We start from the raw sequence: 26901 nt of genomic DNA, 5'->3' as shown, positions 1-26901 counted from the left end.
GCTTCAGCTGTGGGGAATATTTTTAATATAGTTGAATATTTGTTTTTAATTTGCCAAATTTTATAATTTCAAAGCTATTGATCCAAATGAGCTTTAAAGTGTGTTTATGCTCTTGTATGGTGGGGCTAATTTAGGTGTTTAAATTACCATTCTCTATTGTTAGGATTACATTATGCAAGGTCTTCAGACATTCATCCCTTTTCATCTAACATGACCATCCTGAACTGTAATTTCCTTTTGTAACAATAAGGCTGATTCAGGTGCAGAGAGGATTAACAGATTGCCGAGAAAGTTAAATAAAGCATGCAAATTTAGTACATAGATTTTGAAATGACATGGTTAAATGATATTTAAACTAATCTGTAATAATTAAGGGTGGATGCTCTGTAAAATGGCACATGAAGTGACATATGAATGTGAGGAACAAGAGATTGAGATTAGCATGGAGAAAATACTAGTCTTGGGGCAATAAAATGGACAGAATGGGTATTTTTAAAATAATTTTTACTAGTGTAAGAAATTAAAAAGTAAAGAAAGAATTTGAATTTTAAAAATAAAATAGAATTTATAGATATTTTAGGAAGCCACGCATTTGTAGGTATTTAACTGACAAAATAGCATGAATAATTCTTTTCCAGCCTGACAGCTCTGCAAGTGTGGAGTTAATACCCAAATTTGTAAGGTAATCTGTAATAGAAAAATATTAAATCTGCTGGGCTCTTTTCCCAGAAAATCAATGAAGCAAGAACTACATGTATCAGGATAGAGGGAAAAAAGAGAGAGAGAAAAAAGATGGCAATAAAACAACAACAACAACAACAACAACAAACAAAAAAAAAAAAGGAAAGAAAACTAGATAACTAGATCAGATTTAATGGGATAAGTAGAAATGCTGTACATTTCATATGCAGTCAAATAAAATTTCCCCTTACTTAGGAAGGATTATACTTAAAGCATAGACCAGAATTTTCAGTTGTGAGAGGAAAATTCAAATACAACTTACTTCATGAAACTGTGGTGAAAGAACTTTATAACTCTGCTTTTAAACCTTAAGTTGAGCTTAAATGTATTTTGAAAAGTTATATTCTGGTACAACAGAAATACTCCTATCACCAACTTACTTCCAGATCCATTTGGCAGTCTAAGCATGTGTTTATAACTTACTAAGGGATTGTCATGAAAAAATTAAGGTGAATCCATTTCCTATTTGGGGCCTACTTATTAAATTACGATGTTCCCTAAAATCCTGATCCTATCTCTTAGCCCTTCCTCTTGACATATTTTTCCTAAGTAACCACATTCACTCTGGTGGCTGTAATGTGGATTATTTGTTGCTAGTTCCTACATCTCTATCACGAGGCCAAGTCTCTCCCAAACCCATGTTTCTGTTCACTTATTGGACATTTCTACCTAAATATTCCTTTAGATTTATAGATATGTACAAACACAATGAATTCATCATTGTATTTGTTCTTCCCTCCCCCATAAGCTAGTTGCTTCTGCTGTGTTTTCTATGGCGTTTAATTACATGATTACTTGATAACCTCCCATCCCAGGAAATAGAGCAGAAATAGTCATTTCTTCTTTGTCCCTAATGTTCCACATCCTGAAGGTCCTTAGGCAGTCTCTCTTCTACTTCAAATATCTCTTTTAGATATGTTTTTTTCATGCCTAGTCCATTTCCACTGAAGGAATTTGGATCTTCCTCACCACTTAAGGGAAGTAGTCTAATAACCTCTGAGCTGGTTTTCTATCTTCTGGGTTCTCCGGTCTCCAATCTACATTCTACACTGTTGCCTGCATACAATTATGAGACTTCCTTGCTAAACAATGTTACTATCTTCCCTTCACACAGCGATAAGGGCTAAACTCCTTAGCACATCAACCAAGACTTAGCCTTAACTTACCATTTTAGGTATCTCCAGATTCCACCATTTATTCTTCAATACAATACAATACCCAATGCAAATGGTGTCTCCTTTGGCAAACTGAGTTACCCATTCTATAGTATATTTGCACTTTTTCTTATTGCTATGGTAGAAATTATTACATTTTATATAGTAATTGGCTAGCATGTGCATAATCTGTTAAAGCCAGAGCTTCTAAAAGTAGGTGTTATGTCTTTTATATCTTTGAAATCCTCAGAACTTGACCTAAGAGCCTAGAACACTTGAGATATTTAGTAAACATTCTCTGATGGAATGAACACGTGTGTTGGGAGGCTCGGAGTTTCAAGGGTGAGTTTAAGTTTTGCAAAAATTACCACTAGATGTCGCTAGCACATTTCCAATAGCAATTTCTGAGGCAAGGAGACCTAACATTTACTAAGCACCTACTATGTGGCAGTCCCTTTCTAACAATTCTGAGAAGTAGGTGTTTTCATCACAAATCTGTCTTGAAAACAGACACTTAGAATGATGAGAAGAGTATACAGATTGTATTAGGTATAAGTGGGGTTAAAATCTACAACTGTCTGCCATCAAAACCCATCGTTTTTTCACAGAGGTAGCTACTTTGTTTCTTTTATGATGACTGAGCCTCTGGCCTCCAAATGACAAATAGCATACCCCATCTTTTCTAACAAATTAAATCTTTATTGAAAAATTAAGCTATTATTGGGCTAGACCTTTTTTAAGACCCTTCAAGGTAAAGGCAGTGACTTTGCTTCAGTAATAAGCTTTTCCTGAATATAAAACAATCATTCAGAAAATTCTTTTATAATCACATGTGAAGATATGTGCTTTGAACAGGTGCAGTTAGATTTCTAATATATTACTATTTTTTTCCAAGTAGCGCTTGACAATTGATATCTACTGCATAAAACCTAATTTATTATTTTAGTGCCATAGAAGGAACAGAAAAAAATATTATCTGTAATTTGTATTATGCTTATTTAGTTTCCAGCAAAATTCAGTGGCTCCCTCTCTATTATCTACATTTTTAAGTCTTGACATCTATGATATTTCAAAATATAGGCCAAAAATCTGTTACAAATTATTTTATAGTTACATGGTTCTGAATTTTATTGGGTATCAGGTAGGTATTAGGTATCAAAACACTAGCATTATAAATGCCCAACAAATATTTGATTTTCCTGTTGATATATCTAGTACTCAGTATTTTCATCTAAACATTAATACTATGCTAAGAAAGATGCATACAACAACATGTATGGGTGTGTATGTCTTTAAAAGTACAAATTAGGGGGTGTCTGGGTGGCTCAGTCAATTAAGCTTCTGCCTTGGCTCAGGTCATGATTCTAGAGTCTTGGGATGGAGCCAGCATTAGGCTTCGTGCTCAGCGGGAAGTCTGCTTCCCCCTCAACCCCGCCCCTCCTCGTGCTCTCTCTCTCACTCACCCACTTTCTCTCAAAATAAATAAATAAAACCTTTTAAAAAATAAAAGTACAAAGTAGTGAAAGACCCGCGGATCCCCTTACCCAAGAATCCAACACTGCCACTGGATGCAAACAGCAAGAGGTTTATTGTCACGCAGGTACCGGCGGGTGGTCGGCAGCTCCAGCTAACCGAGCACCCCGACCGGAGTGAAGCGGGGTCTTTTATAGGAAGGTACAAACAAGTTTTGGGTGGGGCGCAACTGATTGGTGGACAGTTTGAACTTTTGAAAAAGGCATACTTGGGTTTTGCTGATTGGCTCTGAGGACCCGCGCGCGGGAAGAGAGGCGGGAAGGGGGAACAGGCTGATTGGTTCTGAGGGCCCCCGCGCGGAAGGAGAGAGGCGGGAAGGGGGAACAAGAAGGGGAAAGGTAGGAATGCCATCATGGCGTCCCTATTATTTCTATAAGCCAAGCAGTTACAGAAGGGCAAGAGAGCAATTAATCCCACAATTAATAACCTAATCTTATACCTAAAAGCCAGCGGTTCACAGAAAAGCAAACAAGCGGTTAGTTATCCTATCTATCTTCTAGGGGAGGGGGCTTTCTGGGGGAGGGGTCTTTCATTAGAAAAGGTTAATTAACAAACTATCTGTTTCTCTTCTCATTTTTCATGATCTTTTATGATAGAAATAATAATTGAAGTTAGAGAACAATCTTTTTTTTTTTTTTTTAAGATTGTATTTATTTATTTGACAGAGAAAGACACAGTAAGAGAGGGAACACAGCAGGAGGAGTGGGAAAGGGAGAAGCAGGCTTCCCGCTGAGCAGGAAGCCCAATGTGGGGCTTGATCCCAGGACCCCAGGATCATGACCCAAGCGGAAGGCAGACGCTTAACGACTGAGCCACCCAGGTGCCCCTAGAGAATAATCTTAAGGTTTCTTTAAGCTAGATAACTTCATAGAAAACAACAGCACTGTATGGAAAATAAACTTTTATGGACAAATACCTTTTTACACATCTCCAAAGAATGCCTTCTGTTTCTATGAACAAAAGCTTCATTCATAATTATATGCCAGTGTTCTATCTGTTTCGCATAATATCCAACTTGAAGCTTTCTCATTGATATAAGTGTTAGACTGTCATTTTGAAGATGAGCATTATGATCAACTCTTCCCAGTAGTTTTCTGTAGAAGATGTTTTCTGTAGTGAAATTCAGGTAAATTGTTCACATTTTGGAAACTTTGATAGCATAGCCTCATTTCCTCCCCAGGCAGTCTAGGTAAGGAAAATATGCTTTAAGATTCTCAGTGAATGTGCCAGTCAGTGTTTAAAAGATAACTTAAATTTCCTTTTTCAAAGAAAGATGGAAAGAAGTGAATTATTGAAGTTGCAATCTGCAGTTTTGATAGTCATATATAAAAGAGGGCAGATGTTCTTTTCTGCTAAATCATTCCCATAATACACTTACCCTGTATTCAGGGATGAATATGCCTACTGCCAAGCCTTGGCTGAGGGTTTCAGGGAAACATTGATTAAACTCCACTGGAGAACAAAGTAGAGAAAAAAATTAGTCATTCGGAACGTAGTTGTGGTATTCCATATTTTCCTAGACTTTACCCCCCTACAAACTTTCTCTGACTCATGGTAGTAAGCTTAAAATGAACCATTATTTTCAGCATATTCTCAGACAATCAAAACTTGTATATATAATATAGTGGTCAATATAAAATCCATGAGAACATGCATTTTTCACTCATATTTATAGAATTTTCATAGCCTCTATATTTCTGAGATCTTAAAAAGATAATCAAATAATAGTGAACAAATTCTAAACAATTTCTATAATCAAAATAAATGTTTGGTTAAGTCAATTTTTCCAATTGGAGGTAACTCTAGATTGCTAACTAATAAGTCATTTAAACTGAAAAAATGAACTAATGATGGATAAATTAAAAAAACAACAAATTTATGAATATTTACTATTACAGAGTGGATTACTAGGCCTGTCTTCAAAGTTTATAGAGCTACATAATTTAATGAGTTAATTGGTATATGGTAGGTGTGTCCATTCAAGGGCATATTGTGTAATTCACATTTGTAAGTATGTGTGAATAGCATGTTTTTTTTTAAAAAAAATCTAATTAGTATATGATGAAAAAATTAGTTAAGATGATATATTAGTGACTAGGAAAGTTAGAAAAGTAGAGAGTTTCCAAGATTAATAGTGTTTTAAATTTTCTGGTTTCACCACCATAATTTCAAAGATTTTAAATAAAACTGATTTGTACAAGTGAACTTACATGATGACTAAGGCATTTTAAATTTGGCCTTAATATAAGGGATATTAATTATAAGAAATACATTAAAATGGGGGCAGGTATTTACATGATTTAATAATTTGCATCATAATGACTTACATATAATATTTAGGATTCAGTGGTAATACCAGTTTTCATCTGTTAATTCAGGATTTATAAAATTTGTGTTATAATCTCTATTTGAGTTAAATTTTTGAACATGGTACTTGATTACAGTAAAGGACAGTTGAAGCAAAACTGGCTTTGGCTTGTGAGGGAATTGCGTGAGGCTTAGATTTCAGAAGAGACAGAGTACCTCTATGTGATTATCTACTTTTTCTTATATTGAAACATGGTGATGATGATGAGAACTGAAAGACAGTGAGGGCAGAGTTAATATGAAAGATGATTTGATGCATCTTAGAAACAAATTGAGTGTGATTCGAAAGGAAGAAACAAAGGTGATTTCAGGGCTTTATGCCTGACAGGGCCAACCAACTATGTGGCAAATGTAAGGAAGCTCAGAGGAAAGCTTAACTATGGGATGAAATTTTAGTTTGTTTTATTTATTTATTTATTTATTTATTTATTTATTTATTTATTATAGTTTAGTTTTAAACATAACTAATTACATTTATTATTATAAGATAAAGTGAGTATTGTGAAAATACTGCTTAGTTCATGAGAGGAATCTGTCAGAGGACAGAATAATTTGGGGGGCAATCCTAGAAGTCATCTTTAGACAGTGGTTAGTTGAACCCAGGAGGGAAATTGAGATCTTTGAGGCGTGGAGAAAAATAATCAGATAGCCAGGATCATTCAGGAGAGAATCTGACACAGATATATAAAAATAACTGTCAGAAACAAACAAAGACAAGGTTGGCATAGTGATCTGGGGTCAAGTTTGAAGAGGAAAGAATGAATGCCTCAGAAATGTCTGTTTGTTTTTGTTTTTTGTTTTTTTTTTTTGTACTCTAAATAGATAACTTTCTCTCTGCCCCTCCTTTTCTCTCTGTACTTGGGCCATTCAGAAATAGGTGTCTAATAGAAGTGTTAATGTTGTAATTTGAACATTTGGGCTTTTTAACTAAATTCTGTGTATGTAGTCTCTAAAGTGTTCACTAACATCTTTTGCCCTTCTCTGGAGACTTTAAATATGTCTCCTCATCTCTACCTCCCCACCACTGGAGATTTATATTATCATTGAGTACAGTAATACAAATTATTACTTTAACCTTTTTCCTGTTATTGCCAGTTTGATGATTGGTTTCTTGATAGCAAAATAATAATGAAAAATGACTTGTTTTTGTTTCTAGTCCATGTTCCTGAATATTAATATTACTAATATAGATCAAAGATTTGTCAATGTTCTGATACTTCTAACAGTCTACCATTAAGAATCTATCTGCTGCGTCAGGTGAAGAAGTTGTTAGCTAAGAGAAAGGTGTTTTATATTTTCTTCTTTTTATAGTAGAAGGATATGGTTATTAATTATTTTTATCATTTAATGACAGGTGACATAACATATGAATAAACTAAAGATCTTTCATGTGGGTTATGTGCTAAATCTCCATTAATTGAATGAAATTTCTTTCCTTCATTTCCAGAGTATGTATTATTAATTTTAGTATCTAATCATAAATAATGGATTTTGAGCCAAAATATATTTAATCATTTATTCAACCTTTAGGTAAATTTATACCAAGATTTTTAAAAATACAATCTTTACTTTAAAAAGGAAAGTCAGGGGCATCTGGGTGGCTCAGTCATTAGGTGTCTGCCTTCAGCTAGGGTCATGATTTCAGGATCCTGGGATGGAGCCCAGCATTGGGCTCCCTGCTCAGTGGGGAGTCTGCTTCTCCCTCTCCCACCACCCCTGCTTGTGTTCCCTCTCTCACTGTGCCTCTCTCTGTCAAATAAATAAATAAAATCTTTGAAAAAAATAAAAAAAGAAAGTCATTTTTAAAAAAGATTTTATTTATTTATATGAGAAAGAGAGAGATAGGGGGAGAGAGCACGAGCAAGGGGTTAGGGGTGGAGAGGAAGAAGCAGTCTCCCTGCCAAGCAGGGAGCCTAGTGTGGAGCCCCAGACCCTGGGATCATGATCAGAGCTGAAGGCAGGCAGGTGCTTAACCGACTGAGCCACGTAGGTGCCCCAAAAGTATTTTTTAAGTAGCTAGCTTATGCTAGCGATATAATTACTTTTAATTACTGAAAAAATTTTACTCATAGTATTTATTTTCTTCCCCAAAGCCATCACTTGAGTTAGATATTTTTAAAAATTTTGTTTTAACTTTCTGAGCAAAAATAAATTCTCTCAAAAAAGAAACTATGTGCAGTTCACTTTTAGGTCACAAAACTAACATTCAAAGGAGATCAAAGTAACTGAATGAGTAACCAAAGTCTTTTTTTCCCCCCCATTTTGCACTCTGAAGGGTACCATAACCCACAAGTGTTTTATTTTCTCTTACACTCTTCTGGGATGGAATGTTGACTTGTGGCAAACATCATATTTATATTTGTATCTGATCAAAGCAGGTATATTTGAAATGTGAAATGTTTCCAAACTTATTTTAGTTAAAACTAAAATACGTGTATAATTGTTTCTGCTTGATATTTATTTAAAGCTATAATAAAAAGAAAAGAACTCTTTACTTTTATTCTTAGCCTTTTATAATCTCTTGCATCCTTGGTTTTTTTGGTCACTCACTTAAATATGGAGTATTCTTTTTTCTCAAAACTATTTGAGAGACTTATCTGGAAAATAATTAAGATTACCCTACCTAAAATAATTTCTATTTGATTTGTTTTGTTATCCACAAATAGATCATTTCTTACTTCATCATGATTTCCTCTCACTCTTTGCCCACCTCTCTACCTACTTGTGATCTGTCAAATAAATAAATAAAATCTTAAAAAAAAATAAGATTGTCCACTCTAAGATGGTAATCATACTAGAGTCTCCCTTCAAGTTAAAATTTTCTCACATGTCCAGATCAGGCCGGTATTTGATGACTGTGTGCCATTGGGGGAAAAGGATAATGTGGTCATCCTTTGGATAATGGATAAATTATTACTTCAAATAATTGTATGTGTCAAAAATCATTTTAGTCAGAAGATTCTCTCTTATTTCAGGAAAAAAACGAAGAAGAAATTACTCGTGTGGTTTCTTTCTCCCCCCAAATTTTCAAAGTTATTTTGTAACATTTTTAAAACATCCCATTTTGGTATTTGGGGTAGAATTTGGATTCTGAAAACTGTTTTTAAAACTTACTTTAAAAAATGAGCCCTGATTGGTTAAAATTTGGATTCAAAAGTCAAAAGTAAATACTAATGGGTCCCTGGAGACTAACACTGAGTCTCAACCTGATTTCTGTCACCTTTACAGACTTGTAGTTACAGAAAACTATTGACCAAATTTAAGATTATTTACTGTGGATACTCATTTGTTGAGCATAATGGTCAACATTTCTTGGACAGTAGGTAATTCGTTACTAGTGTATATTTCAGTAATTTGAGGGCTTTTTTCTTCAGACTCACAAATTTTGCTGCCTCAGTAACGTTCAATATGAAAATGTCAACCATGTTTTTCCTTATTTAAAGATGATTCTCAAAAGAGTCCTATTTTTAAAATGATGCAAGCAAAACTAGAGGGAGAGACCATATCAGATATAATCTGGAGCAAGTGGTAACCACGACCCATCACTGTGTGAATATGAATCATATTCCATTGCCAGAGCTTTTTGCTTTCTTATTCCAAAGTGATAACAATATATTTAACTCATTACCAGGAAAGTCAAAGACAAATGATATTTTTTGTCTGTGTCAGACCCTGACTTAGCATATATATTGGGAAAAAGAGCATATGTAAAAGGGTAGAGATGTGACCACATTATCCTTTTCCCCCCATGGCACACAGTCACCAAATACAGGCCTGATCTGGACATGTGAGAAAATTTTAACTTGAAGGGAGCCTCTAGTATGATTACCATCTTAGAGTGGACAATCTTAATTTTTTTTTTGAAATTTTATTTATTTATTTGACAGAGATCACAAGTAGGTAGAGAGGCAGGCAGAGAGTGAGAGGGAAGCAGGCTCCCCGCTGAGCAGAGAGCCCGATGCCAGGCTCAATCCCAGGACCTTGGGATCATGACCTGAGCCAAAGGCAGAGGCTTTAACCCACTGAGCCACCCACGTGCCCCTGGACAATCTTAATTTTTAAATGAAGTTTCCTTTATTATTTCAAAAGAGTATCTAAACGTGACCAGAAAATTCTTGAGACCTGGCTAAACTCATACAGGGCAGGTAGCTTCTCCACTGAAAAAATATTAGCGGAAGAGCGGGATCAAATGATAATTGAGCTTTTAATTTGATATAATTATGCTTGTAAATTGGTATCTTATTAGTAAAAGCAAGTATGTTTTGTTTTAGCTATTTTACTCTCTCTATGCCAATGAATACATCCATGAATTTTATGAACAAATTGATTTTCTTTCAAATAGCATAGTTTTCATTAAATACTTCATTTTGTCTCATTACTCACTTTACAGTTTGATTAGATTCATTACAGCACTGCTACTTAAAATATTTTTCATTCAAAGAATTGTTCATGATAAAAAATACAAAATAAATCGGTAAAATATTTACCAAAATACTTTCTTTGTTACAACATGCTTTTCCAGGAATCAGAACTGAGACAGAAATGAGTATAATTTTATTAATAAATGTAGGACATTATTTAATATAAAATGAGATATTAATCTTTGTATTGTAGTGATTAAGACATTTAAATGTCTCATGTTCTAGTATAAAGGCAAGAAGCCTAGAGTCTGAAACAAAGTCTGCACAAACTAGACACCCAACTCAATACTTCTTAATTTTGTCAGTCTTCACTTTGACTCTGGGCAACTTGCTTAATCTCTCAGTGACTCATTTTTCTTATCACTAAATGCATTTGTGTGATATTCTTTCAGAATAACTATATAGTATCCCTAAGTCTATTCCTTTGCAGTTTCTTTTGTATTAGGTAAAGGGAGTTAAAATTCAGGTGTTTAATTTTATCACTATAGTTTACAAAAGGAGAATACCTTAGAATTCGCTGTATATAACAGAAAGATTTATGTATTTATGAAATTAAAGTCAGTGTTTTAGAGCTAACATTGATATAGTGTCAACCTAATTTAATTAAACCCAGAACTAGTGTGCTGGCTTTTGTTTACCTAATTATATGCCATTATAAAGAGTTCATATTCACTGTGAACAGAACACACTGGCAGATTAAGTGCAATAATAGAACTGCTTTGTATGATGGTGTCCATCTGTTCCATGACTCTGTGAACTTCATTCCTGGAATATTTTATTAAAATATACTATTTATATTATTCTAGTAAAGTTAATGCATCTTTTTTTCTGATGCACACATTGTATGCTAATTGTTAATGCATTTTCCCTTCCTAAATGTTATTGAGCTGTCATAGAATATTACTGCCTTCAAAAACTTCAGATATTGTCTTTAATCCTCATCAGAAGGGAGATACATCTATGCAACTGAAAACACAATATTACAGTATAAGAAAACCTGCAGCATTTATTTAAAAAACGATCTGGCTTTAAAAACGGTGCCTATTTTTCCTGTGAGACTCATCCTACTGGACTGAATATATCGTTTCTCATACCTATTTGTTTTTAGACATGCAGCTGTTATTCTGCCTAAAATGCAGTCCATTTGCCCTTTTCTCCTCATCAACATTTCCCCGTCGGCTAACTCCGGGGAATGTTTTAAGGTGGAGGCAGGCATCACCGTCTTCCTCATCTCATTCACGTGGAGCTGCTGTGCATCTATTCTCTCCCTCTGCTGTACGCTTGTCTCAGTCATGGCACGTACCACAATATGTAAAAAGACCTGACTTAGCTCATTGTCTTTTCATAACTTGACAAACTCTTTCCATTCAGGACCCATGCCTTACTCACGTTTATATCCTAGCACCTAGAACAATCTTTGCTATGGAAGTAGACACTCATTTAATGGACGTGAAAAGATGAACAAGTAAGTCAACATAGATTTTCATGGTGGGTTTACCTAGTCTCTGTAGCCAGATTTGGGAAGTGTCACATGAACTTTAGTATCAGGAGCTGAGAGTCAAAGCCTTTCCTAGATGGATTTAAAGTTTATGATATCAAAACTTGATCTACCTTAGACTTTTTTTACTGACTTAACTTGAACAAAAGAACAGCTTTCTTTTATGATTTAACCTAATTCTGTTATCCTCCTTTGAACTATCTTTCTCTCCATGCTACTTGTTTTAAGGGAAAGCAAGGTTAATATATTTTTAAAACTTCATGGAAAGTAAGTCCTATGTGAATTAAAAATGCAAATAGAAATATTCGATTAGAGCTAAATTCTCTCTAAAATAAACTGTAATTTTATTTCTTCCGTACTTTCAAACTATTACATGGGATTAAACTTTGCTTTTTTTCAATTAATTTATTGAATTAGTACATATTTTTGAAATGTACAATTTTATCATACATTTAAATTTTTAAGTATAATTTTAAAATAATGCATTGAATCAGGAATTATGAAATAATTGCTACTTATTTTATGTAAGTAATACATGCTATATTTTAATTTCTATATTATTTGCATGAAGCATCATGTGTAATAATGTATATCCAGGGAAAAAAATTCTCATTAAAAGTAAAAGCTTGCTTTGCAATAAAATCTAACATTATTCCTACTAAAAAAAAATCTTGGTAATTTTATTGTCATTAGTGTTATAAATATTACATATTATGAGTTCCTATAGTAAAAAATATTACTTATGCAGCATTACAGACCCATATACACCCTGCATTAAAAATATGTAGTATACAAAAATTCATATTTGTATAACAAATTAAGAAGTATCTGCTTAACAAGAGGATGCTTTGCTTTAGAATCTATTTCCTACCTACGTAGCTTTCTTAGTGCCTATAAATTTAAAAAAGATGTCTTAATCCTGAAATTTCAGAAATTCATCTGTTACATCATACAGATGTATGGTTAAACATAGCCTAGGGGATTCATCCAGACTCATCTATTTTATAGTTTCCAAATAAATATGAATTAGAAAAAGAGAATGTATTTTAAGGTATAACCTAGAGAAATGAGAACTTCTGCACATAATTGTAAAATTAAACTGCATACATAGATTTTTTTTAACTCTACTTAACCAGATGTAAGAGTTAACTCTTTTTATTTTATTCTTTAAAAAAGTTTTATTTAAATTCAATTTAGTTAACATATATTATATTATTAGTTTCAGGGGGAGAAATAGCTCTTTTTAAATCATATTTTAATTTCAGAGATCCAGTAAGTCACAAGAGGCTTAATGAAAGTCCGAATTTAAGCCTGGAAAATAGGAAATCTATCTTCTCCTTTCAAAAAAAAATTGCTCTCATGTAAATTTTGGATAGTAAATAGACTATGAAGGTATATTCCAGTATTAGGCACTTGATATCCACCTATTTATTTTGATCATGGAAGAAAAAATTTATGGTTAAATTAGAGTGAGATCTCTACCTATATTTCTATCTGAAAATAATACATAATGTCTTAAAACTACCTATTTCTAATAGGAAAAGCAATACAAGTTTATTGTAATGAGTTTAGGAAGTACATGTAAACAAAGTGAATTAAATAAACGTATCTATAAAATTCAACATCCAAAAATGCCTATTAACCCTTCAATAAGTAGGAGAATACTTTCTTTTTTCCTTTTTTACTTACACAAGAAAATTTAGAAGATGAAATATACCAACCCCCCCAACACATGAATGATTTATTCACTGTCCACATTTCAGTGTGTTTTCTTCTAAATATTTTATTTTTCTATTTTTGTATTAGGGCCCCAGATAGTTGTATTTTTATATTTTATAAGGATAAGAATTTCTAAACATATGTCAGTTTTCATATTAACAAAAATATTTTGGTAGCTGTTACCAAAAAATATCTTAGATAATCATAGGAGAACAGTAGAAGCTTGCAAGCATGAGATTATATGGCTGTAAGGTAAGATGGAATATATGTCACTTTATTTATTAGGAGATAATAATATTATAGAATGATACAGTACTTTTAAAGTTATTTCACATATTGAGTTATAGGCAGACAAGATGTAAATGGACACTTTCATATGAATTTTATTGAAGAATGACTGAGACAATTGAGATTAGAGCAACCATTCTGTCACAAGTTTGTGATTATCAGATATGCTATACCGATTTACAAACTATGTAACACTGTACTTCACAGCGAAGTATGTGACACCAATATGAATGCTTGTAAAGTAAAAAATAAATCTGATATTGAAGATATAGTACCTGTATACAAAAACTTGAAGTGGATAAAATAGGTTTTTCAAGATATATTTTTGTTGTCACTCAGGAGGAAAATAGAGTCAGGAAAGCAAGAATCTCTAGGAAGATACCTTACAACAAAAACCATTTATCCTCAGTTTGGAAAGAACTCTTTGTAATTGACTCAGTCCTTGCTCTGCCTTCATCCCCTGGATAGCAACAAGTTGAACCATGTGTCATCTCATACAAAGTATAATCAGAGGGTTGTGGGTTCCCCCAAAACTACAGTGGTTTCAAATCAGAATCTGCAAGTAATCCACAAATCCCTATGATTTCACTCCGAAATTACCAAGGGCACTGCATGGATAAAATAAGTCCAGGTAAAATATGAAATAGAATTGAGAAATTCTGAAAAATATGAATTTAATCATTTCTATTCAGGAGTCTCTGCTTCTCCTATTTCAGAACAGGTTCCTGTAACCATCCTGACCATGTGCCAAATAATCCGCCTCCCCTCATTTGTCATTCTGCTGCAGGTGCATTTCCTCAAAAAAGGCCATGAGCTTAAGTATTATCATTCACACAGAGATCAATTTCTTTTGACAGCAAAGTGTTACAGGCACAAATTTGCATTTGCATTGTGGTAGTTTTAAAAAATTCTACAAATTGGAGATTTTGAGTGCCCTTGCTACTTCTTTTACTACCTTTATACTTATTGCTCCTAAAACAAACAAACAAAAAACCTCTGCTCAGGTCTTTTATTAGGCATTATACAGTTGAATTTATTTTGTAAAATTATTTTGAAGTTCATATTTCCCAACTCAAGGTAGTTCTGCCTCATGACTGATGACTAAGGATGTACTTGACTGCTCATGGTTAATCAAAGAATTAGACAAATGTGTGTTGTTCATTCAAGCAAATAGTTATTGCATATCTACTAGGTATAAGGTATTGTTATAGATGCAAAAGAATATAGATGTGCCTCAGATGTCAACAATCATATTGCTTTTGGGCACATATAAGGTCACATTAACATAAATGTTCAAATTTCCCAATAGGAATTACAATACTCCCAGACCCTTAGCCATTCTGAAAAGTGCCCCAGTAAGATATTTCTGGCAAGTCCTGGAGAGTCTAACGCATCCAACCATGAGTCTAATCCTGCTATTTCTGTTACTGTTCTCCTACCTGAAGTCATGGGCCTCTGCTGTGTCTGTCATCTGGGCTTTGTTGCAAGAATGGTATTCACTGTCATCTTCTACTTAAGTCTGCTTCGACCCAGTCCCCATATTTTCTCCTGAATCACTTCCTTCAGTTTCTGTCTCTCTAACTTATCCAGTTGCAGGGTCAACAAAAACAAAAACAAACACAAACCAACCAAATTCATTTCATCTTTTTATAATCCTTAGTGGTTCCTTTACTTCATTAGGCTATTAAATTCAATTCTGTTCTCTCCTTCAAGATAAAAAAAATATGTATATTTTAACAAGATAAATAGATATAAACTTCAGTATTTCATTTGTCACTGTCTGAATTTTCTTTAGACTTAACTGAAACCTGTCCCACTAAACAAAAAGAATTTGTACTTTAGTGTTCTAACTGGTGGAGTTACTAGATGCAAGCATGATGTGATTCCCAAGGTAAAACACAAGTAACCTGCTTTAGAGATTAAAAACAAAAGAAGCAGAAATGTTTATTTCTAATTGTTTATTTCTAATCCTAAGGGTCAAATAAGATTTGGCATTAGAGATAGTATAGAAACTGAGAATGGAAGAATGAGTCAAATTTTTAGGTTAATTTGGAGAGGGGAAAGTGGAGTGTCAAGCATTTTTCACTCAGGTGATAGTACAAAGGACACAAAGATGTAAAAGTGCGTATAACTCCAAATTTCTAAATATTCCCTGAATGGCAGGCTAAGGGGAAAACAGTCCTGTGTATACAGAGTTACAGTAGAGCCAGATTGTGATAATTTAAGATGCTTTGAACTCATACCAAACATTCTGAATTTTCTCAGGTGGGTAATTAGAGCTCATCAGGAATTCTGAAGAGAATGAAGTATTTATGCATCAAATAATAGAGGAAGGCCTGACTGAGAGAAAAATTAGGACATTTATTAACTCACAAATAAGAAGGTGTAGAGACAAAGTAGACCTGGGGTGATGAATTCAGTCATTCAAGGAAAGCTTGACTTCAACTTCTTTGCCATTTTTTCCTCTCATTATATCTGTGTGGCTGAATTAATTCCAAACATCACATTCTCAAGTCAGTGTGTCTATAAGTAAATGCTAAGTTTTTATTTGTTTTCAGGTTTCTTGGTAAAGACTTTATCAAGAAATTTTACGCAGTAGATTTCTTCTGGGTTGATAGCCAAAAGCACTTCCACAAAGTGATCATTGATTATATGAATGGAGTTATCAGTTCTGAGGTGCAATACGATTTCCAGATCCCCCCAAATATGAGATACCCAATATGGAACAAAGTCAGGGTTGTATTAGCAAGGAAGAAATTGGAAAAATGATGGATGGATAACCAAGTACAACAAGGAAATAAGAAGGTGAAATTTTGCATTTTAGACATCTAACTATGGAAGTAGAGTTTGGGATAAAAGAGTGTAGCTACAAGAAGCAAAGAAATCACAAGAGTTTAATGCAATAATGATGTAAGAGATAATGGAAATTTAAACTAAGGCATTAAATCAAAATTAAAGTGAGCAGAGAGACTGGTTAAAGAATTTCATCAAAATAAAAGCTTTTGCACAGCAGAGGAAACAGTTGACAAAACTAAAAGACAACCTACAGAATGGGAGAAAATGCTTGCAAATGCCTTATCAGACAAAGGGGAATATCCAAAATCTGTAAAGAATTTATCAAACTCAACACCCAAAAACTAAATAATCCAGCCAAGAAATGGGCAGAAGATATGAACAGACATTTCTCTAAAGAAGATATCCAAATGGCCAACAGACACATGAAAAAATTCTTAACATCATTTGGCATCAGGGAAATACAAATCAAAACTACAATGAGATACCACCTCACACCAGCAGAAGGACTAAAATTAACAAGTCAAGAAATGACAGATGTTGGTGAGGATGTGGAGAAAGGGGAACCCTCTTACACTGTTGGTGGGAATACAAACTGGTATAGCTGCTCTGGAAAATAGTATGGAGGTTCCATATAAACTTAAAAATAGAGCCACCCTATGACTCAGCAATTGCAACACTAGGTATTTATCCAAATGATACAAACAGTGATTCAAAGGGGCACCTGCTCACCAATGTTTATAGCAGCAATGTCCACAATAGCCAAACTATGGAAAGAACCTAATTTACTCTTTATTTTGTCTTTTTTCAATATCTCTTCAAATTCAATTCAAGAAACATTTTATGAATAATATTTTAATAAACATTACTGACCATATAAATAGAGCTCTGATTCTTCTCAGGAATTTAGTTTCAACATATACTTTTGAATACATATTATTTACAGAAGAAGCTAATATGCTAGCACAAAAAAGAGAGAGAGAGACTGTAACTATGTCTGTGATATTTAAATTTAATTTCAATTGATTAAAAATATTATCAGACCTTATGTCAGCAGATTTGAAGAAAAATGTTTTATGAAGAACAAGCTCCAAATGGCTTATTTCTACTTATTGTTTTAAATACATATTCAGTAACAAAGAATCACTTTTTCAATCAAGCCTTTATAAGTATAATTAATGAACATTCATGGTATTGTTCAACTTGAATTTACAATGCTCCAACCTACACCCAAATTCCACACTATGTGAAAAGATAACAAAAGGAATTGTTTTATATTTGAAAAGGTCTTTGTCAGTTTTAAAGATTTATTATGGTCATTTTCTTTTCTCCTGTTCTTTGCAGTTCCTCCCCTTCTTGGTCCTCCTGGTCATTTCTCTTTCTCTCATATATAGGCTTTTATCTTTAGATTCTAATATATTACATGTAAATACATTTTTAAATATATGTAATGCTATCAACAATACCAATTTTATATGTTTAATAATCTCAGTCCACAGATCTCTAATTCTTTGAAAGGCTTGCTTTGTATATGACTGAACAGCTGGTCAAAAAAAGCCTTGTTTATTGTAAGAGAAGCAATTACTATCCCCTATTGGGAAGGAAATAATCAATTGTCTTTTATAAATTGCTAATGTTAATAGCTAGTTAAATATCTGGAGATAATTAACCCTTTCATATTTAGTCTTATCTGAACATAAAACAAAGTTTGAGAAACTAGATAGCTCTCTCTCTTTATTCTTTTTTAGTTAGGCATACCATTTAGGTTAAAACATTAATGTACCTAATTTTTTTCTCCATTGCTCTACCAAAAACTTTGAATAGAAGTTCATAAAAAGACTTACAAACATTCAAATTCTACATATAAAAGGAATAAAAACAAAAAGGAATAAAAACTCACGATTCTTTTTGGTCTGTATATATATGTATATATATTAGAAAAAACAAAAACAATTAAGTTTGTGTGAATCTGAATATTTACACATAGAGTTTTAGAGAAAACAGTGTTAAAGGCATGCTTATTATTTCTGTTCTGAAAAACAGTGGTATGAATGATGGAATATTATCTAATATGCCACCCATGTTCACATTTTCCTGACTGTCCTCAAAATGTCATTCATAGCTCTTTTTATTTATTTTTATTTTTTCAATAGAGGATCCAATTAAAACTCATGTATTACATTTAGTTTCCATGGTATTTTAGTCCCCCTTCATCTAGAATGTCCTCCATCCTTTTTTGTGTGTCTTCTAATGTTAGTATTTTTAAAGATTCTAACTCTGATAGTGTATGGGACATTTCTCAGTCTGGCTTTGTCTAATAGTTTCCTTCATTGTTTGATTCAGGTTAAATATTTGTGGCAAGAATACTGTGAATACTATCAGAATATAATTTCCTTGTCCTTAGGAGACATATGTTGAATTATTTAAGTGCAAAGTATGATTGTATGTGCAACTACTTTCAGATGGTTTAGCAAAAGAAAAAAATTCTGTGTGCATATATGTATCTATCTATACCTCTATATTATCTAGGGAGAATGTGAGAAAAAGAATCAGATACAGAGCAAGAGGCAAAGCAAGTGGGACAATTAGTGAATCTAGGTGAAGAGTGTATCAGTAGTGTTTGAACTAGCCCCTCAACTTTTCAGTAGGTTGAAACATTTCAGAATAAAAAAGCTAGGAAAACAATTGGGGTGAGATACTGATAGGCATGTGAAATGGAGTTGATACATTAAATTGAGTAGTCATTCAGCCATTTGCTGGCTGTGTGATTTTGGATAAACCATTGCAAATATCTCAGCTCATACATCTCAACTTTAAAATGGATATGAAAATACTGAGTTTATTTATTATTTTGAAGATTTAAAAAGAAAACTGATACCAGAGCTTTATACACACATACACAATATAGCTAGATATATAATACCAAGACAAACTAGATTCCTTTCAGACTGCAAGCCCAGTGTATTCTAATATCTTACTGAAAGACCTGGGAAATGAATAAGCAACATACTCATCATTTTGGAAAATGACAGAAGTTTAAATTTGTTTGTTGTTCTGTTAGAGAAATGAATTTTGCGTAGTTCAAATGACCTCGGTGACTGTAAATAAAATTAAGTTTAGTGGTGAGTAGCATAGTGTTAATTAATTTAAGAAATCAATAAATAAAACGACACACAAACATAAGATGAATAAGGTTCTTACAGTACACAAAAGGTCATAGAGGTCGTTAATGTAAGCATGTGAATAAGGTAGTGCTGAATTGGAATTAGGAAACCAATGTTGGGATATATAAGTACTAATATTATAGCAATAGAGAACTCCTTCTAACTTTAGACTGACTTCACCATTGCCCTGAAACTAGAATGAGATCTGAAGAACTGATTCATTCATTCTGTGCGTAGATATGTATGCAGCACATTTCTTTTCTCTTTCTAAGCCTCTCGTTAGTTTTACAACAGATGACCATTTCTGCCTTCAAAGATCTCACAGTCTAGTGGAGCGGATATATACAGGAAATTACAGTAGGTATTCCTTTGGATTAACTACTGGATTTGGGTGCTCATTTTGGGGATATATCTAACCATTTCTTAGAGTACTGGGAGGGTTTTGTGAAAGTAATGATATTTAAATGGAGATAGAAATTTTAATTTAGATGATTTCAGATGTGAAAGGGGAAAAAATAAAACTATTCCTGATCTTAAAATATATGACCTGCTAGGGACTTAGGTTCCTTCACTCTTAGTTTTTATAAGTTCCAGGTCAATAAGTAATAAGAAAGTATATACTGAAATATTTTTTTTCTTTCTAATAAACTTCAGATTTGTATTTTTGTGGGGTATAATCTCTGCTGCCTGATTTGGTTGGGGTTTATATTTGAAACAAATTCATTAGTGTGTTGAAGATAAACTATACATTTTCAAATAGTATTTAAAATACAGAAGAGTCCTGGATGTTGTTACCTAAATCAAAGTTTTTGTTTTTATTCTTCCCCTTCCTTGTCTTCTTTTTTCTTTCCTTTTTAAAAAATATTAATTTTTTTTCTTTTTCTATTATCGTTCCCTTCCCAGCTCCTTCTTATTTGTCCCTTCCTTTCTCTTCCCTCCCTTTCCCATCTTTTGAGATAAGGTCTGATGAGCAAGGAACTGTGAGGACTAAGGGTTAAGAGGTACTATGGTCATCAGTGGGCCTAAGGAGTTATTGGCATGAAGAAGCAACTAATGGAGTCAGAGATTAATTACATAGGAAATGAGCAAATATGTAAACACACTAAAGATAATGGGCATCAATTTCTCATTGTAAGTGAAAAGGTTTGCAAATATGTATGTATTGAAGGCAGATTGACATCTGTGAGCTGAATTGAACTTGGAGTCATTGGTGAACTTTTGGGTTTTAACATATAGAAAGAAATATAGAGACAGATGTCTTTTGAGAGGTCCAAGAAGCAATGTCATCCAGAAGAAGTTATTTCACCAAGCATATAGATCTTAAATACCATTCTCTACTCAAAGACATTAGGGCTCTTGAAGTACTTAATGATTCCTTTTGAGGATGGGCTGTGAAAGTCCAAGATGAGCCAATACTATCCTGTTTTACAAGACAGTGTGCAAAAAATGGTGGGTTATTTCCTCTCCTCCCCCAAAAATGTAGAAGGCAACTTGAAGGGTCTTCACTAAGCAAATCTAGGACAATTTGAACTTTAAAATAAATACTAATAATAACAGATTATTACCTATTAAGTAAAATAGAAACCCTTGAGTATCCCTATTGACATAAATGAATAAATATTAAACAAATGGAAGGAAGGGAAAGTTCTCCAATATAATAGAATGATAATAAATATAGAAGGAATTATGCATTAGAAAATCACCTTTTGGCATCCATTATAACAATAACTGATTTAGACAAATATTGCCATCAGATGCTAACTAGAAAGTTTGTTAAGGATAGAATATTTGCAGAGTCTTAAAGTCGGCCCCCCAAACACTTATTAATTACAAAAGGAATAGTGTATCCTTTGCAGGGATGGCTGAAGCCATCATTTTAACCAAAAGATCATTAGAAGTGGTGGGGGGTGGGAAGTTGGGGTACCAGGTGGTGGGTATTATAGAGGGCACGGATTGCATGGAGCACTGGGTGTGGTGAAAAAATAATGATACTGTTATGTTGAAAATAAATAAATGAAAAAAAAGATCATTAGTAATGGGACAAATCTACATTATTTTTGTAATATATCTAATAAAAGTATAGAATCTGAAAATAATCATAAAGAAATATCAAACCAGAATTGAGGGACATTCTATAAACTAACTCGCCATACTCTTTTTTTTTTTTTTTTTAAAGTTCACAAAAGTAAAGGTAAGATTTAGGAATAGCTCCAGATTGAAGGAGACAAAGGATATATGACCAAAAATGGGTAATATCTATTCTTGGATTAGATTCTAGGCCAGAAAGAAAAAAAAAAATTAAAGAGGAAATTATTGGGAAAATTGTCAGACTTTGAATGAGATATATGTATTAAATTGCAGTCTAGTTGGTGGTATAGTTTCAATGTTAATTTGCTGATTTAGATGGTTGTATTGGGTTATGTATGGAGTATCCTTTTAGGAAATTTACACTGAAATTTTTACCAGTAATGGGATATTGTATCTGCTATTTACATTCAGTTGATTCAGTAAGAAATATTGTACACACATACATATACACAGGAATGAAAAAAAGAGAAGGAAGGAGGGAAAGAGGAAGAGAAGGAAGTAGGAGAAGGAGAAGGAAAAGTAAATAAGATATTTACAAGTGGGGGCTGTGGATGCTAGATGAAGAGCGTTATTTATATTATTTTTACAAATTTTCTGTAAGTTTATTTAAAAAACCTCTCCTAACTAAATTAAATTAATCTATATTTTATGGTCTTGGAAATCATGAGCATATTGGTATAAGTGTGAATTAATAATTAAATTAACTTAAATGCTGAGGTAATAATATAATGCATTACATAGCAAGACATTGAGATTCCATCTATATTGCCTATATTTATTGGTGTTCAAAAATATGTGATATGATGTTGATCATGAGGATTATTTTTTAGTTCCTCAATCCATATTTTCTTGAGGATAAAATTTAAACATTTTGTCATCTTAGATCCCTCAAACCATAATGTTTGTGAACTTTTCACCCCATTATCTACCTGTATCCCACATAAACTTCTTGCTGCAACTGCACTGAACATCTCACAGTCCACTAAGTAAGACATCATTCCTCACACCTCACACACTGTTAATACTTTTTCTTTTATCTACAACTTCCTCATCCTGTCCCCACTCATCTTCATCCTACTTTATCCTTCTTCATCTTGCTAATTCCTACTGTTCTTTCTTTTTTTTTTTTTTTTAAAGATTTATTTATTCATTTAAGGTGAGAGAATGGGCTCAAGTGAGGTGGGGGTAGGTGGAGGGAGAGATAGAATGCAGATTCCTTGCTGAGCATGGAGCCTGCCATGGGGCTTGTTCCCAGGACCCTGAGCTCCCGACAGGAGCCTAAATCAAGTATCGGACACTTAACCAATTGTTTTTGAGCCACTCAGGCGTCCCTCCTACTTTACTTTAAGGCTTAGTTCAAGAATCACTTCCTTCAGGAGGCATCTCTTTATTCTACCTTTTGTTTGTGTTGTTTCTTTTTCCTGTGTGTCCAACCTGTGCTTACCTCTCTAAAAGTATTTACGGTCCTCTGTTCTAAATGAGTTAACTTGGCTGAGCTATGAGCAGTCTGTGAACTTCTTTAAAGTATTTTTTATCTCAGTTTCTGAATTCAACCTTCATCTCTTTAATCTAACTGCCCCAATCTACCATAGATGATCTAAAAATGTTTCTTTCAGTACATAATTTAATTTATAAGTATATGTAAATAATAAGCTCCTTGCCATTAGAAAAATTCTCTTTTGTCCGTATTCTCTGGACATACTATTTTATTTTTAAAAATATGAGGTAGTATTACATGGTTATACCTGGAAAAAATGTAAAGTATGTATCTATTAAAGCATACTCCCAGATGGGATACAAAAGGTAATAAAGATTTTATTTATTTAAAAAACTATTTCTTCACTGAGTTTTGTGTTTTGCTTTTACAAAATTATGGGTGAATTTTGATTTTTATTTATTGTCACTGTCCATTTCAAATTATACAATATCACAAAAACTGAGTTTCCTTTTTCTATTTTTCCATTTTTACTGGCTATCATCCATAAATTTGTATTGAAATACCTTGATTTTTAACTAAAAAATTGGAATTAGTTTTCTCCTAAACTAAAAACTTAGATTAAGTAGAACATTCACAAAATTCATTTAAATGGTTGTGATGTAAGTGCTGATAGGAATCCTTCATCATGCATATTATTTCCTTCTTGTAAAAAAGTGATATTAGCTTTCATTTTAGATATTTTGTGTGACATAATTATTATTGGAAAGTTTAGAAAGAGTTTCAATTGAATACCTATGTTCTTAGAGGATTTAGGGATGCTTCATTGTTAGGCAACATTATTGAGCATTCTGCTGGAGATTTTAAGTTGTACACAACCTTTGCAATTGGGAGTTTATTTTTAATTTTATTCTAGTCCATATTATAGGTGATTATTTTTCCACTCTCTAACCCACAGTTTTGCTGTTTATTTTGGGGTTAAAGCCCATTAAAACATAATGTTTTCTTCTATGACTGTCTTTAATATATTGATTTCCTCTCATTACTAACAAAATCTAAATATCCTCTACATTTGCTGATAAGACATCTCCTGGCATCTTCATAGAGTTCTAATATGTTCCAAATATTGAATTAGTAAAATTAGTAAGATTTTAGGAACAAAAAAAGAGAATAGGAGGAACTTTCCCTTTCCTTCTACTTCCTCTCATTTTTCTTCTCAACTTCCTTCTTTGTTCCTAAAATTTTTATATTAGGTCTTTCATGCCATTTTATCCTGTTTGGTATGATTAGAATTAATCAAGATACATTTAAAAACATCAAATAAAATGTAAAACTGTTTTTGTTGCTAATTCCTAATTCCTTCCTTAAACATGTATCAGTACCTGTGCTTATATTTGTGTGTGTTCTAATATGACTACTGTCTGGGTATTCAAGGAAATTGAGATTGAGTTTCAATTCTGAATAATTCCCTCCATGTTATTTATTTTCCTTATATTTTAGTTTCTAAAATTTCAGAATATAATTAAAAAATCCGATTCATTTCTCTCACAAAAATGGTCTTATTACATTGATGACTATGAACTTTGTTATAAAATATAATCAGTTTTGATTGTGCACAGCAGTCATCACTTCATTATAAATGAATAAGATTAGGAAAGCATAATATTGGGAATCATAATTCCCAAATATTTGATAAATCCCCATAATAGTCATGAGGCCAAATTTCAAAGAGGCCTCCAAAATTTCAGAGCCAAGCTCATTTGAATTCTGTGAGTTCATTAAGCTTTTCCACATTAAATTGCAAATTAATAGAAGTGGTACACAGGCAAACTCATCATGTCTAAGATTTAGTAGCAGATATCTGATTAGGTGTCTCTTCCTTTTTTCTATCCAATTTGCAAGGATCTGCTTCAAGACAAAAATATTTCACTATTTTATTAAAGTTAAATTCAAATAAACAAAAATTTTCATCATTTGGCAGTAGGTATTTCTACCTTATACTATGAATCTGTTCAAATATATTTTACTATAAGTTTATTCTTTTAATTGTAAGACTGTTGGAAGCACCTGCTAGGATACAAATATAAAAATTCATTTATGCCAAATTTGTATGTTAAATCACAAGTAATCCTGTTCTTTTTTTTTTTTAATTAAAGCAATATTTTATAAAGCAATAGTTTTGGAAAAGAAAGTGGTTGGGAGAGAGTGTGATAGGTAAAAAATACTGTTAAAAATGCATCTGTTTAAGTTTCCTATAAATCTACCTGTTATGTGGAAAAGACCTTAGGGGATAGTGGCCAGAAGTATACAAAAAAGTTAGATTTTGGGATTAAATACAAACGTAAGGAAAATTTTCCAAGCACTATTTATTGTCTATTTGTGCTAAGCATTGTAATACATACTTTTCTCAGAACAACCATTTGAAAAGGATTTATTTTTCCAATTTGTGGAAGAAGGGAGTTAGAATGAGAAATTTTAAGTCATGTTTCTAAGTTTTTTTTTTTTTTTCTGAGATTTGCATTTTTTTAGCATATATTGAACACTGAGAGTAAAAAGACAAGAGGAAGCAGAATCCAGAGACAGGTATAAATGTATTCTTTGTAGTGCAGATCTTAATAAGAGTGGAGCATTGGAATCCCGAAATGTTCTGATTAATAAAAGGTATCTTTCAACATGTCCAGCAAAATTCATATAGAAATATCAGAAACATTTGAGTTAACATTTAAGAGCAGAGTTGGTAAGTGCAACCTAGGAAATTATATTCAAAAAAGATATTAAACTAGACACATACCTAATGTTTAAAATATATTTGTGGTAGGCAAGAACAGTGATTAAAAACTAAGGGCATCACAATTGATTCCCTGAAACCCTTTTGTATAAATTTGCCAGCTACTGTTTTTCAGCTGGTCTACTGAGACTAGTTTGCTTTACAGCCTCTTGTTTTGAAAAAGGAGAAAGTTCTTGTTCATGAAAAAAGTTAGCTGAGGAAAAATTACATTTGCCCTGGGAATAAGTAAAATATTTCTTACTGAAGTTGGTAAAATGAAATGACTCTTAAGTAGTTCTTCCATAGATGCACAGAAATAATGAAAAAAGTGTGCTTTGTTTCTAATAAATAAATGGTTAGGTAGTGTATATGTATATATAAAATTTATTTTTTAATTTAGACATTGGGCTCTTTTTCATAATAGACAAGTTATTTGCCTATTCTTTTTCATATTCTGAGATTCAATTTCAATGTAGGCGAGCAAGGGTTTCACACACAACATCAAGCAATTCTCAACATGAAGGTGTATGAGAATTCAACTGAATTCTGACACTATCTGGAGAATCAGATTCTGGGGGTAAAGGTCTCAGTCCCACAAGACTACTCTTCACTTCAGATACCAGTTGCAGGTTCAGGTTGTCACTTGTGCTTCTGACCAACGGACTACAAATTGGAGGTTCGACAACCCTTTCCAATAATAGCAAGTTCAGGTTGTTACCTGTAAATCTGATTGGCAGTAAATCAGAGGGTCCCATGACTCCTTCCTCAGGTTTGATTAATTTGCTAATATAGCTCACAGAAGTTGGGAAAACCTGTTTACTTACTAGATTACCAATTTATCACAAAAGATATGAAAGAATATAAGTCAATAGCCAGGTGAAGAGATAGGTAGTATGAGGTCCCTAACAAAGGAGCTGTCTTCCTGGAGTTTGG

General features: G+C 33.0%; 1 protein-coding gene across 4 annotated transcripts in view; it reads left to right on the top strand.

The window, feature by feature from the left end:
- The window catches only part of CCSER1 (coiled-coil serine rich protein 1), a 1379910-nt gene that overhangs the window by 906846 nt on the left and 446163 nt on the right, over window positions 1–26901 (top strand). The window lies entirely within an intron of this gene.

This window comes from Mustela nivalis (genome assembly GCF_964662115.1).
Source record: "Mustela nivalis genome assembly, chromosome: 4".
NCBI classification, from domain to species: domain Eukaryota; kingdom Metazoa; phylum Chordata; class Mammalia; order Carnivora; family Mustelidae; genus Mustela; species Mustela nivalis.
The sequence above is the reverse complement of the archived record's forward strand: the minus strand, read 5'-3'. Positions and strand labels throughout refer to the sequence as shown.